Below are 13150 nucleotides of genomic sequence, written 5' to 3' on the forward strand. Positions count from 1 at the left end.
GTCCATAAAAGTTATGAACAGAACCGGTGACAAAGGGCAGCCTTGGCGGAGTCCAACCCTCACTGGGAACAAGTCCGACTTACTACCGGCCACGCGGACCAGACTCTCACTCCTCCGGTAGAATGGCAAAGATGGCCCTTTGTAAAGGGCCATCCAGCCCGTACTCCCGGAGTACCCCCCACAGTATGCTCCTGGGAACACGGTCGTAAGCCTTCTCCAAGTCCACAAAGCACATGTGAACTGGTTGGGCAAACTCCCATGCCCCCTCCAGCACCCTAGCGAGGGTGAAGAGCTGATCCATGGTTCCACAGCCAGGACGAAAGCCACACTGCTCCTCCTCGATCTGAGGTTCGACTATCGCCCTGACCCTCCTCTCCAGTACCCTGGTGTAGACCTTACCAGGGAGGCTGAGAAGTGTGATCCCCCAATAGTTGGAACACACCCTCTGGTCCCCTTTCTTAAAAATGGGGACCACCACCCTGGTCTGCCATTCCAAAGCCACTTCCCCCGATGTCCACGCAATGTTGCAGAGACGTGTAAGCCAAGACACCCCCACTACATCCAGAGCCTTCAGATACCCAGGGCGGATCTCATCCACCCCTGGGGCTCTGCCACAGCGGAGTTGTTTTACTGCCTCGGCGACTTCTGCCGGACGACCCCCCCCCCCCCCCCCAAGCACTCCCCAGACTCTGTCTCCTCCACGGAGTACTTGCTGGTGGGATTGAGGAGTTTCTCAAAGTATTCCTTCCACCGCCCAATTATCTCCCCAGTTGACGTCAGCAGCCTCCCGCCCCCACTGCAAACAGTGTGGGCAAGTTGCCGCCTTTATAAGCTTTATAAGCCTGCACCCAAATCTGGAGGAGTAACTTATAGCAACTTACTTAAAATTAAAACCACTGCTCCAGCAAACCAACCCAGTAAAACTATTAAATGTGGTTTGCTTAATATTCGATCTCTTGCATTCAAGTCTCTCCTAGTGAACGATTTAATTACTAATTATCAGATTGGTGTATTAGCACTCACTGAAACCTGGGTGCAGCAAGATGAGTATGTTAGTTTAAATGAATCTTCCCCTCCTGGTTACATTAACTACCATGTACCTCGCACAACTGGCAGAGGAGGAGGAGTAGCTGCAATCTATCAGTCAAATTTGGTGCTTAACCCTCGACCTAAAAGTTCCTATAACTCATTTGAGAGCCTTATTGTCAGCTTTTCCCACCCAGACTGGAAAGCAGAGAAACCACTCTTACTTGCTGTGGTTTACTGTCCTCCTGCACCTTATTCTGAGTTCTTAGAAGAATTCCCTGACTTTCTGTCTAACTTGGCATTGAACTCAGACAAAGTCATTATAGTGGGTGACTTTAACATCCATGTGGACGTCAATGATGATTCTCTGGCCACTGCGTTTAAGTCGCTTCTTGATTCTGTTGGCTTCTGTCAGAGGGTAAACAAACCCACTCACACTTTTAATCACATCCTTGATTTAGTACTCACTTATGGAATAGAAGCTGACCGCATCATAGTTCTTCCTCAGAACCCTGTCTTGTCTGATCACTCCTTAATTACATTTGAATTTACTTTAACAAATTATATCCTACCTGGGAAAAAGTCCCGCTTCAGTAGATGTCTATCTGACACTGCTGTTTCTAGATTTAAGGAGCTTATTCCAGCAGAGCTTGCTGCCACATCTTTTAATAATATATTGGGCAGTTATGCTGATTTCACCCCCTCGCAGGTAGACTATCTTGTGGACAGCACTGCAACAGCACTCCTTGGGACACTTGATGCCGTAGCTCCCCTGAAGAAGAAGGTTATCAACCAGAGAAGAATAGTTCCCTGGTACAGCCCAGAGCTGCGTGCCTTAAAACAGAAGACCAGACAACTGGAAAGGAAGACACATTCCAGCCAGCACGAAGAAGTCCGCCAAGCCTGGAAGGAGAGTTTATTAATATATAAAAAAGAACTCCGTAATGCCAGAAACGCTTACTACTCGTCCCTGATAGAAAAGAATAAGAACAACCCCAGGTTCCTCTTCAGCACCGTGGGCAGGCTCACCAAGAACCATAGTGCTGTTGAGCCATGCATCCCCCCAACTCTCAGCAGTAACGACTTCCTTTCTTTCTTTACTGAAAAGATTGTGAATATTAGAACGAAGATTGCCAGTAATGGAGGACAGACTACAGTCCCCATAGAAGCACCTCCCAGACTTGGTGCATACTTGGACAGCTTCTCCCCCATCGACCTGTCAGAATTAAGTTCTGCAGTCGGTTCCTCCAAGTCAGCCACTTGTCTGCTGGATCCCATCCCAACAAGCCTCCTTAAGGATGCCTTCCCTCTAGTCAACACTTCTATATTAAATCAAATTAATCTTTCCTTAGTCACGGGTTATGTGCCTCAGGCCTTTAAGGTGGCTGTCATCAACCCTTTACTTAAAAAACCTTCTCTTGACCCAGATGTGTTAGCCAACTATAGGCCAATATCCAACCTCCCCTACATCTCCAAGATCCTTGAGAAGGTTGTCCTGGAGCAGCTACATGAACATCTGCACAGCAACGAGCTCTTTGAAGCCTTCCAATCTGGATTCAGGGAACACCATAGCACTGAAACAGCACTGGTCAGAGTCTGTAATGATCTTCTTATAGCTTCAGACAGAGGTCTTGTCTCTGTGCTTGTCCTTTTGGACCTCAGTGCTGCATTTGACACCATCGACCACAGCATCCTGCTACAGAGACTAGACCATGACATTGGGATTAAAGGAACTGCCCTAAAATGGTTTAAGTCCTACTTATCTGACAGGTTTCAGTTTGTTAATGTTAATAATGACCATTCTGAGTATAGCAGAGTTACATATGGTGTACCACAGGGTTCAGTTTTAGGACCGATTCTCTTCACTCTTTACATGCTCCCATTAGGTGACATAATCCGGAAGCACTCGATCAACTTCCATTGTTATGCAGATGACACACAACTTTACTTGTCGATGGAGCCAGACGACACAAGCCAGCTTACTCATCTGCAAGACTGCCTGAAAGACATTAAATCCTGGATGTCTTCTAACTTCTTCATGCTCAATTCAGATAAAACTGAGGTAATCATTTTGGGACCTAAACACCACAGGGACACACTCTTGAATCGGATCTCTACTCTAGATGGCATCACCCTAACTTCGAGTACAACTGCAAGGAACCTTGGGGTCATTTTTGACCATGACCTTTCCTTCAGCTCCCACATAAAGCATGTGACTAGGACCGCCTTCTTCCATCTGCGAAGTATCGCTAAGATTAGGAATATCCTTTCCCAGAGTGATGCTGAAAAACTGGTGCATGCATTTATCACTTCTTGGCTGGACTACTGCAACTCTCTCCTCTCAGGATGTCCTAAATACTCTCTAAAGAGTCTCCAGCTGGTCCAGAACGCTGCAGCGAGGGTTTTGACGGGAGTTAAGAAGAGAGAACACATCTCTCCCACTTTAGCTTCTCTCCACTGGCTTCCTGTAGGATCGAGAATCGACTTCAAAGTCCTTCTGCTAACTTATAAGGCTCTCAATGATAAAGCTCCATCCTATTTGAAAGAGCTCATTAGTCCCTACTGTCCGACCAGAGCACTCCGCTCCCAGAATGCAGGTCTTTTAGTGATTCCCAGTATCAATAAAAACAGACTGGGAGGTAGAGCCTTTAGTTACCAGGCTCCTCTGCTGTGGAACCAGCTCTCTCCATGGGTCAGAGAGGCAGACATTTTAACTATGTTTAAGTCCAGGCTTAAGACCTTCCTCTATGACAGAGCCTTCAGTTAGGACTGGTTCAGGTAGCTCTGAACCATTGATAGCTCTGCTGCTACAGGCTTAGACTGCTGGGGGACACATCAGGTTACATGGAGCCCTTCCCTCCTCTCCTCTCCTCTCCCCCTCTCTCCTCCTCTCCTCCCTGCACATTTTTGGAACTGTCATTACCATTACTTGTTGCACTTTGTAGTTTGGCCTTGGTGTCTCGCAGTCTCTCTGTGTTTCCACAGATCCACCAGAGCCCCAACCGCCGCCTGCATCGCCCCCCCCCCTCTTATTCCCTACTGTTACACTGGCCTGCGCTCCCCTTCCATGAACCAGTCTGCCATCCAGTCCCCCTTCAAGCTGGCTTGCTCTCCCTGCCTCCCCTACCAGAAGCTTCCTTCTTCAGCTGTTATTAACATTTCCGTGTTTCCCACATTTTGTATTGTAAACTGTTTTCTTGTCTGTAACAACATCTACTGCACGTCTGTCCGTCCTGGGTGAGGGATCCCTCCTCTGTTGCTCACCCTGAGGTTTCTCAGATTTTTCCCTGTTAAAAGGGTTTTCTATGGAGTTTTTCCTCAGTCGATGTGAGGGTCTAAGGGCAGAGGATGTTGTTATGATGCCATGTGAAGCCCTTTGAGACAAACTGTTTGTGAAAACGGGCTCTACAAATAAAATTGCCTTGCCTTGCCTTGCCTTCCCCCCCTGAGGCAACGGAAGGTTTGCCAGAACATTTTTGGAGCCGACCGATAGTCGTTCTCCATGGCCTCACCGAACTCTTCCCAGTGTAGTCGATTAGTACAATTTCAAAAGTGATTAATTGATGGCCAGATAAAAAGAGTTCTGTGGAAATGATGAACTTTGATTCCATATGTTAGGATGAGGTCAAGGGTGTGGTGATGACAGTGAGTGGTTTAATGAACAGACAAACTGAGAATCAGGCTTTAAAATGAATTGAAACCTATTTTTTGGCTTGGGATTTATTACTTGACTTCTGTCAAAAATAGCAACTCCACCTCCCTGGCCAGAGCCTTGAGGAATATGAATGTTAATATGACTGGGAGGAGTGGATTCATTTAGACTAACATACTCATCACGCAGCCAGGTTTCAGTGAGACACAGCAGGTCAATGCAACTGTCAAATATGAATTCATATACTGTCACGACCCGGCTCACAGATCGTGACATCGAAGGAGGGAAACGCGGAGTCAACGTCACACACAACTAATAATTTATTATTAATAACGCAAAATCAACACAAGGCAAACCATAATGTACAGTGGAGTGTGGTTATCAGTAGTGTCAGTGGTGAGTGCGAGTGTGTGCATGAGTGTACAGGGGGTGTGTGTGTGCGGTGTGATGGATGCAGAGAACTAAACAAGACATAACTGAAGAAACACAACCATCGCTCCGACGTGGGCCAGGAGGAGTGAGCGAGAGCCCGTCGGCCAGGTTGGCCGCCTGCTTTATAGCTGGGAGACGCCCGGGCCCAGGTGCTCCCAATTAGTCAGCAGCACTGCCCCGTAAAGCTCCAACCTGGGAAGGGAAGGAAGTCACAAATGATGCCACGCCCCCATGCCCATGACCATGGGGACGTGACAATACTAATACAGTTTTTGGCATCAGAGAGCTGATATTTGATGGTCCACATTTAATTTTGATATTCTTTTGAGATAATGCAGTGGTTGAGTTAATTTTATGAGGTTTTTCTGATCGACTCCTTTTCTAATAGAATTGGAGTGAATAAACTGACGCGGTTGGGGGCAGACATAGTCTCTGGAGTCATAAACTAACCAGTTTTATGTGTTTCTACCTCAGTACTCTTGAGAGACTAATATTACCAAATCACAATACTAAACAGATGAACACCCATTAACATAATATCCAGGAACACACACAACGATTACAAACTTATTTGTGGAACTGTTTTAGCACATCATGGCTCTCTGATCATGAGGTTTCACTACGGTGCCTGGTGTACTGCCGTGTTTGGGGTGTTTCAGGGTTGCTGAGATGAGACTAAGGGGCATTTGAGTCTCTCACCTCTCATTCATGCAGGATGCCCTTGCACTGCCTCTTCTCAGTTGTGCTACTCTTACTTACTGAGTAGCAGTACGATCAGTTGCTACCAATGTGATGTTTCAGTTGCTCTCTCTCGTTTGTCCTTGTATAATAATAATAATAATAATAATAATAGTAGTAGTAGATAGCAAGAATGAATAGGAAAGTGCAGTGAAAGGTCAAACGGAAGGCAACAAGGGTCCCCTTCCCCCAATCGACTGCCCAAGAAAAATACTCAAAAACACCTGTGACCTTTTCTGCTGCAATAATTCAGTCCAGGATCAATGATATTTGATTTTGTCTCATTTTCGCCTGTATTGATGAGAGTAAAATAGGCTTACATTGCCAGTTACACACACGCACACACGCACATGGAGCTGCTTCAGCGCTGCAATATTACCGTCACAAGCAAATGTTGTCACCATCATTCATTCTTTGTAGGGCTGTCAACTGAAATTATTTACAAAGTCTTTTCCCAGGGCTGCTGTCACTGCCGCCTTACCTCTGTAACACTCAATATCCCCCAACACTTTCTTCTTCCATTTCGGATCCAAACATGATGCAGCTCTCAAACTGAAGAGGCTTTGGGTTATGATCACCCTTGAACTTCAGGGATGGCAGCTCTTGTATTCTCTTTGAAAACTAAATCCTGTCTCAGGCCCTTGATATCAAAAATAAAAGGTGTGAGGAGGGAGGAGTCAGTGGTAGTAGGGTGGCTCATAAAAGACATGGATTATTCATTCACTTCATGGTGGCATTTTGCTTGTTTGCCAAACAGCAACTACAGGCTGAGCCCTGCCTTTTCTTGGCCAACGGTCTTACAATCTCAATATTGTGGACACATATGGTCTCACAAACACACACACACACACACACACAAGCAGAGGACAAAGATGAGTCAGAAAGTGTTTTACTCAAGTTAATGCCATTATCTTGGTTCCTCATTGAATTTCATTCTCTATTCTCACACACACACACACACACACACACACACACACACACACACACACACACACACACACACACACAACATTCAACCTGGTATTTCCCCAACAATTTTATTCTCAAAAATTTACAAAAACTTCAAACATGTTAGATTTCCTATGGTCGTCGTCGTTGTCCTCCGCTTATCCGGTTGGTCCGGGTCAAGGCGCAGCACCCTCAGCAAGGAAGCCCAGACTGTCCTCTCCCCAGCCACGTCCACTAGCTCTTCCGGGGGAATCATGAGGCGTTCCCAGGCCAGCCGAGAGATATAATCCCTCCAGCGTGTCCTGGGTCGGCCCTCCCTCCCGAGGGAGGCATCCAGAAGGCATCCTCACCAGATGCCCGAACCACCTCATCTGACTCCTCATGACATGGAGGAGCAGCGGCTCTACTCTGAGCACCTCTCGAATGACTGAGCTTCTCACCCTATCTCTTAGGGAGAGCTCAGCCACCCTGCGGAGGAAACTCATTTTGGCCGCTTGTATTTGCGATCTCGTTCGTACGGTCATTACCCAAAGCTCATGACCATAGGTGAGGGTTGGAACGTAGATTGACCAGTAAATTGAGAGCCTCGCCTTTTGGCTAAGCTTCCTCTTCACCACAACGGACTGGTTTAGCACCCGCATCACCGCAGATGCCACCCCAATCCGCCTGTCAATCTCTCGCTCCATCCTACCCTCACTCATGAACAAGACACCGAGATACTTTAACTCCTCCACCTGAGGCAGGACCTCCCCCACAACCTGAAGTGGGCAAACCACCCTTTTGAAGGTGCTGATTCTCATCCCAGCTGCTTCACATTCGGCTGCGAACTGTCCCAGCAAGAGCTGGAGGTTGTGGCCTGATGGAGCTAAGAGGACCACATTATACGCAAAAAGCAGAGACGACATCCTCCCACCACCAAACTTGACCCTCTCCACCTTTCGGCTGCACCTAGAAATTCTGTCCATAAAGGTTATGAACAGAACCGGTGACAAAGGGCAGCCTTGGTGGAGTCCAACCCTCACCGGGAACAAGTCCGACTTACTGCTGGCAACGCGGACCAGACTCTCACTCCTCCAGTAGAAAGACTACCTCTGTGATTTCTGTCCCAGAGATTGGACGACCCCCCCCAAGCACTCCCCAACCTCTGTTTCCTCCATGGAATACGTGTTGGTGGGATTGAGGAGTTCCTTAAAGTGTTCCTTCCACCGCCCAATTATCTCCCTAGTTGACGCCAGCAGCCTCCTGTCCCCACTGCAACATGTGTGGGAAAGTTGCCGTCCCCACTAGGACAGAGCTATCATTGCTACTAGTTTGACCAGTTATAGCTAAATCAAAAGTACTGAAATATATACACCAATAACTACACAAATTCACAAATTCTCAAAATATAAATATAATATAATAAATGAGTTAAGTAATTTAATATGTGTAGTAAGTACAGGGGGAAGCCTGATATATTAAAGTAAGTCATGTTATACTGTTTCCATCTTTTGTAAGCCTTTTTGTATTTTGTTTATTGGTTAAAACAATTAGGGCGGCATGGTGGTGCAGTGGTCAGCACTGTCGCCTCACAGCAAGAGAGTGGAGTTTGCATGTTCTCCCTGTGCCTGCGTGGGTTCTCTCCAGTACTCCGGCTTCCTCCCAGAGTCCAGAGACATGCAAATGGGGACTGGGCTAATTGGATACTCTGTCTATATGTGTTCCCCTGCAATGAACTGGTGACCTTTCCAGGGTGAGCCCAGCCTCTCACCTGCAGACGGCTGGGATAGGCTCTCACCACACTCTCACTAGTGTGTCCCAGAAGAGGTCAGTCCTTCCACCATTCTCCCCTCCTCCTGTGTTGTGGCTACTGCTACTTCAAAGTTGGACATCAAAGAGGCCCTTCAGACTTAGCTAGACCCTGGTAATTGTCCCCTTAACTGTCTTTTTGTACCTGATTCTGTCTGCTGTCAGGTTCTTCAGTTGGCCCCCACCTCTTGATTTGCCTGTCATCCTGGGATTGGCCATAAGGCAGCATTTCTGGTGGCCCACTATCAAGAGGGACACTCGTGCCTTTGTTTTTGTCTGTACTGTGTGTGGCTGAGGGTAGTCCCCTCACCATCCCCCTGTTGGCCCCCTCTGCTCCTGGTTGGCTTTGGTCCCATATAGCTCTTGATTTTGTCACTGGACTCCACCACACGGTAACACTGTCATACTTACAATTATCTACAGATTTTCAAAGGTTGTACATTTTGTTGCTCTCCCCACCCCACCCCCCTGCTCCGGAAACTGCTGACCTACTAGTGCATCATGTTTTTCATCTGCATGATATTGTCTGACAGAAGTCCCCAGTTGATTTCCCATGTATGGAATGTGTTCTGCCAAGCCCTTTGTGCTTCTTTCAGTCTCTCTTCAGGGTATCATCCTCAAACTAATGAAGAGTGTGGGTGGGCCAACCAGAGCCTTGAAAGCAGCGCTTCGGTACATTACCGCCTGTACCCCCTCAGCATGGAGTAACCGCCTTCCTTGGACTGCATATGCACACAACTCCCCCTCTAGTTCTGCCACTGGTCTGTCTCCCTTTGAATTTTTCTCTGGGCTATCACGCACTGTCATGTGCCTCCGTCTGTTGTCTTTTTTGTTTCCCTCGCTTCACGTCTTATCTTCCTGTTTTATTTTGTGATCTCACCCCTGTCTCTGTTTCAGGTTCCTGTCTCCCCTGCCCCCTCATCACTCCCCATTAGTCCTGCATATATTCCCCCTTTGTGTCTTGTCTCGTCGCCAGTTCGTTGATGTATATTACTCACGTTCCAGCACTCTCTCATAGCCATAGTCACAGCCTTGTTGTTTTTGAATCTTGCTCGTTTTTTGACCATGTCTTTTTCCTCACACTTTTTTGGATACCTCAGCCTGTGTTTATTGATCTCCCATGTATCAACCTCTGCCTGTAATGAAATCCACTTCTCTGATCCCATCAATTTGTGTCCTACATTTGAGTTCTACTCATCCCGTGCTTTGTTCACAACAGCCACCTTTTATTCCTAGCCCAGGAAGAGGAGATGGCTTTCCTTCAGTCCAAGCCCACTTTCTCTGCTGCTGGAAAACCTGGAAGGATACTAGGGCTGCTCTGCGTTACACTGCAAACAGGAATCATCACCTTGTGGACTGCCGTCAGACCCCTGCTCCCAACTATTATCCAGGTCAGAAAGTCTAGCTCTCTTCTTAGGATATCCCTTTAAAGACCGAATCCAGGAAACTCACACCCGGTACACTGATCCATATGAAATTGAACACATCAACCTTTCAGCTGTCAGACTCAACTTCCATACGCATATGAAGATCCACCCCTCTTTTAAGGTCTCTCAGTTAAAGCCTTAACTTGCCCTCAATCCCTCCAACTCCAGCCCCACCTCCGCTTGTTTCAACGTACCAGCAGTCCCTCTCGCTGCAGTCAAAGGGCTGGAAGAGGTATAAAGGATGCAGTTTGACATCTGAGTCACAGGCGTGTCTCAGTTATGATTAGACCACTCCTCACCTGCCTGTTGTCAGCAGTCCTGGTCTGCCTGTTGTCCACTGTTCTACCTGCCTTGCCTGTCTGCCCCTATGTCTCAGGATTTGCCAGTACTGACATACGCCCCCTGCTTCCCTGGCTGAAAACATTGTTCCAACTTCCTCATTCTCCTTCATCCGTGTTCTGCAATGGGCTTCTCCTAGACCCCCACAACACTCATGTGTCTGCCAACCACCATGAGTTTTTGATTGACTTCAATGCTATATGGTCAACAGGTTTGCTATCATCAAATGTTAGAAGTGTTGTGTTTTTAATTGATTTGTGATGCTCTATCAGTAGTTGACTATTTGACAGTCAGAGAGGTGCGTGGCTGCGCTTGTATTCATCAGTAAGTGGTGGACACACAAGCACTACAGTGAACATCAGAACATCCCATAACACCATGTTTAGTGCAATATTACGCTAAATATAAATGCTGAGATTTCTGGGAATGTAGTACACCCATGGTGGTTGTGGTCACATGATACTTTTTTTTTTTAATCATGTATCTCAGGTCCAAGTCAGAAGTGTACACAGTCACAACATTTCAGAGTGCAATTGTATGTAGTAAAGCTATACATATTGATATTGTCAAATGCAACCGGAAAAATATACATGCTACATGTACGGTAATTATTGTGCCATCTTGGATGCAGCTGAAGTGGTGGTGCTTTTATTCAACCATTGTTTCCTTTGTCTCCGAGTCCCTGCAGGGCTCCTAGCAGTTCAGAGTGTGAAATTGTATGTTTTCAGAGGACCAGGCAAGGCTTTTAGGGTCATTTTTGACAGCATTTTGAATTTAGACATTTTGTGAATTTAATGAAATATCACATTGTTATACACAGACTTGCAAAGGGAATTTCCCTCAATTTGTTTAATGATCATGGCAACATTGAAAATCCAGCAATGTTGGATGATTTGAGGGCTTCCCAGTGGAGTAGATGGTGCCACCTTGTCAATTATTTTGATGAAAACATACTTTTCAAACCTAACAGTAGAATTTGTGGTGCTTGAAAGCTTCCAGAGATGTTGTGTTGACAGGGCAGAAAACAGGCATTGTGAGGTTGTTTGTGGTGTAAAAGTCTTGAGACTTGAAGTAAAGAAAATGAGGAGCAGCATCACGCATCTTATAGCTGCTGCGTAAGAATTCTGAAATCTTCCCCGAAAAAAGCCTAAATAATCACGCAAAATCTGAGGAAAACTTTTACATTGATGGTTACAAAAGTGATCTTTTTCCCATCTCAGCTTCATGACATCAATAGGTGTGGATCTTGTCACATGCTCATGAAATGCGTTTTATTTGCATTGCAAGAGTTTTTAGCCTGAGAAGTACAAGAAGGATGAGGATGAGAGGCTGCGTGGCAGAGAGTTTCTTTGGGTTATATTTGGGGTCTCTGTGACAGCTGAATTCTCTTTGCTCCCTATTCTTCTAGGCATCATGTATCAGTCTCGGCTGCCAGTGTAAGAGAGAAAGGGCCGCTGATGAAGAGAACAACCTCAGACAGCCTCTGCTTAAGCTGCACAGCCTCCAAAATTGTTGACTTCAGATCAGAAGGAGAAGGCTGCTGCACGCTGACATCCTTACTATTTCTCCATTTTTCAGTGTGCCACAAAAGATAATCTGCTCCACACAACGTAAATCTGTTTCTGATCTGAAAATAATCAGTGCTTTTGATTACTTTTTAAAACACAAACCCTATTCTGCCCAGAATGTGATCACTTACTATAAGACCAGCATGGTTCCTGGGGGGGTCTTCAAACATTTTTCATCTTATAATGAAGCTTGTTAAGTGTATTCAGATTAAATGAGTTTTCAGAGGGTGGATCATTGCTCTACTCCACAGAATTACCAATTCAAACACGGAGGGCTCAAACAGTACGCTACACCTGTAAACAGTTAGTTCCAGTTGGGCTCCATGTTCTTGGATAATATATGTGCATGTATACACTCAGAAACCACTGCTGATATCTGTTTTTACCAGGGGCACACCAGCTCTCGTCCCCTGAGATTCTGATAGAAGGCTGTTCCTTCCGTTTGATGCTTGACTGTTGTTTGAATTAATTTACCATTGCTGCTTTCCCTCTTTGTTGTGAACACATTCCTTTCTGCGTGTCACCATGGATAAAATGTAAGCTCACAGGCTTTCTAGCTAGCATGTAGCATGCTTTTAACCTCCTGGAACTTCATTTCCACTCTTCATTTTACCACCAACCACCTTCAACTGGTCAGCAGCATCAACATGATGTCTGGACTACTATACTGCTTGTTTGTACAGATTATACTGTAGTTTTATCCTTAACTATTTGCTTCAGACCCATCAGGATGACAGATTGGTCTAAGGTACTGCATTCAGCTTGTAGTCCCTCATGGAGTTGCAGGATCTCCTGGCTTCAAATCCCACTTAATAAAAGCTTACATAGTAACTGCAAACACACACACACACACACACACACACACACACACACACACACACACACACACACACACACACAAGGACTCGATATGGGACAAGTAGTTCCAAAGTATTTTTTGGGGGGGGGCTCAGATTACAGGACTGCTGTGGCCTGTTCCTTTGCCACCAGAATTTCCTCAAATTCAGCTGATTGAACCATGAGTAGATTTGCTCCTAATGCATGGAATGTTTTTATTTATTAAAAAAAAAAAGTTTACTTTAAATTTAGTGTAGAGAAACATTATTTTGCAGCACTTCATTTCTTTCTGTCTGTGTCAAAGTGATGGATGACGAGGAGCTGGAGAGAGGAACACAGCACATCAGCCAGCGAGGATGAGTGTCCAGTGACTGATCTCCCACGAATGACTGAAC

This window comes from Aulostomus chinensis, chromosome 21 (assembly GCF_037954235.1).
Source record: "Aulostomus chinensis isolate RoL2024-O1b breed Wild chromosome 21, RoL_Achi_v1.0, whole genome shotgun sequence".
In the NCBI taxonomy this organism is placed as follows: domain Eukaryota; kingdom Metazoa; phylum Chordata; class Actinopteri; order Syngnathiformes; family Aulostomidae; genus Aulostomus; species Aulostomus chinensis.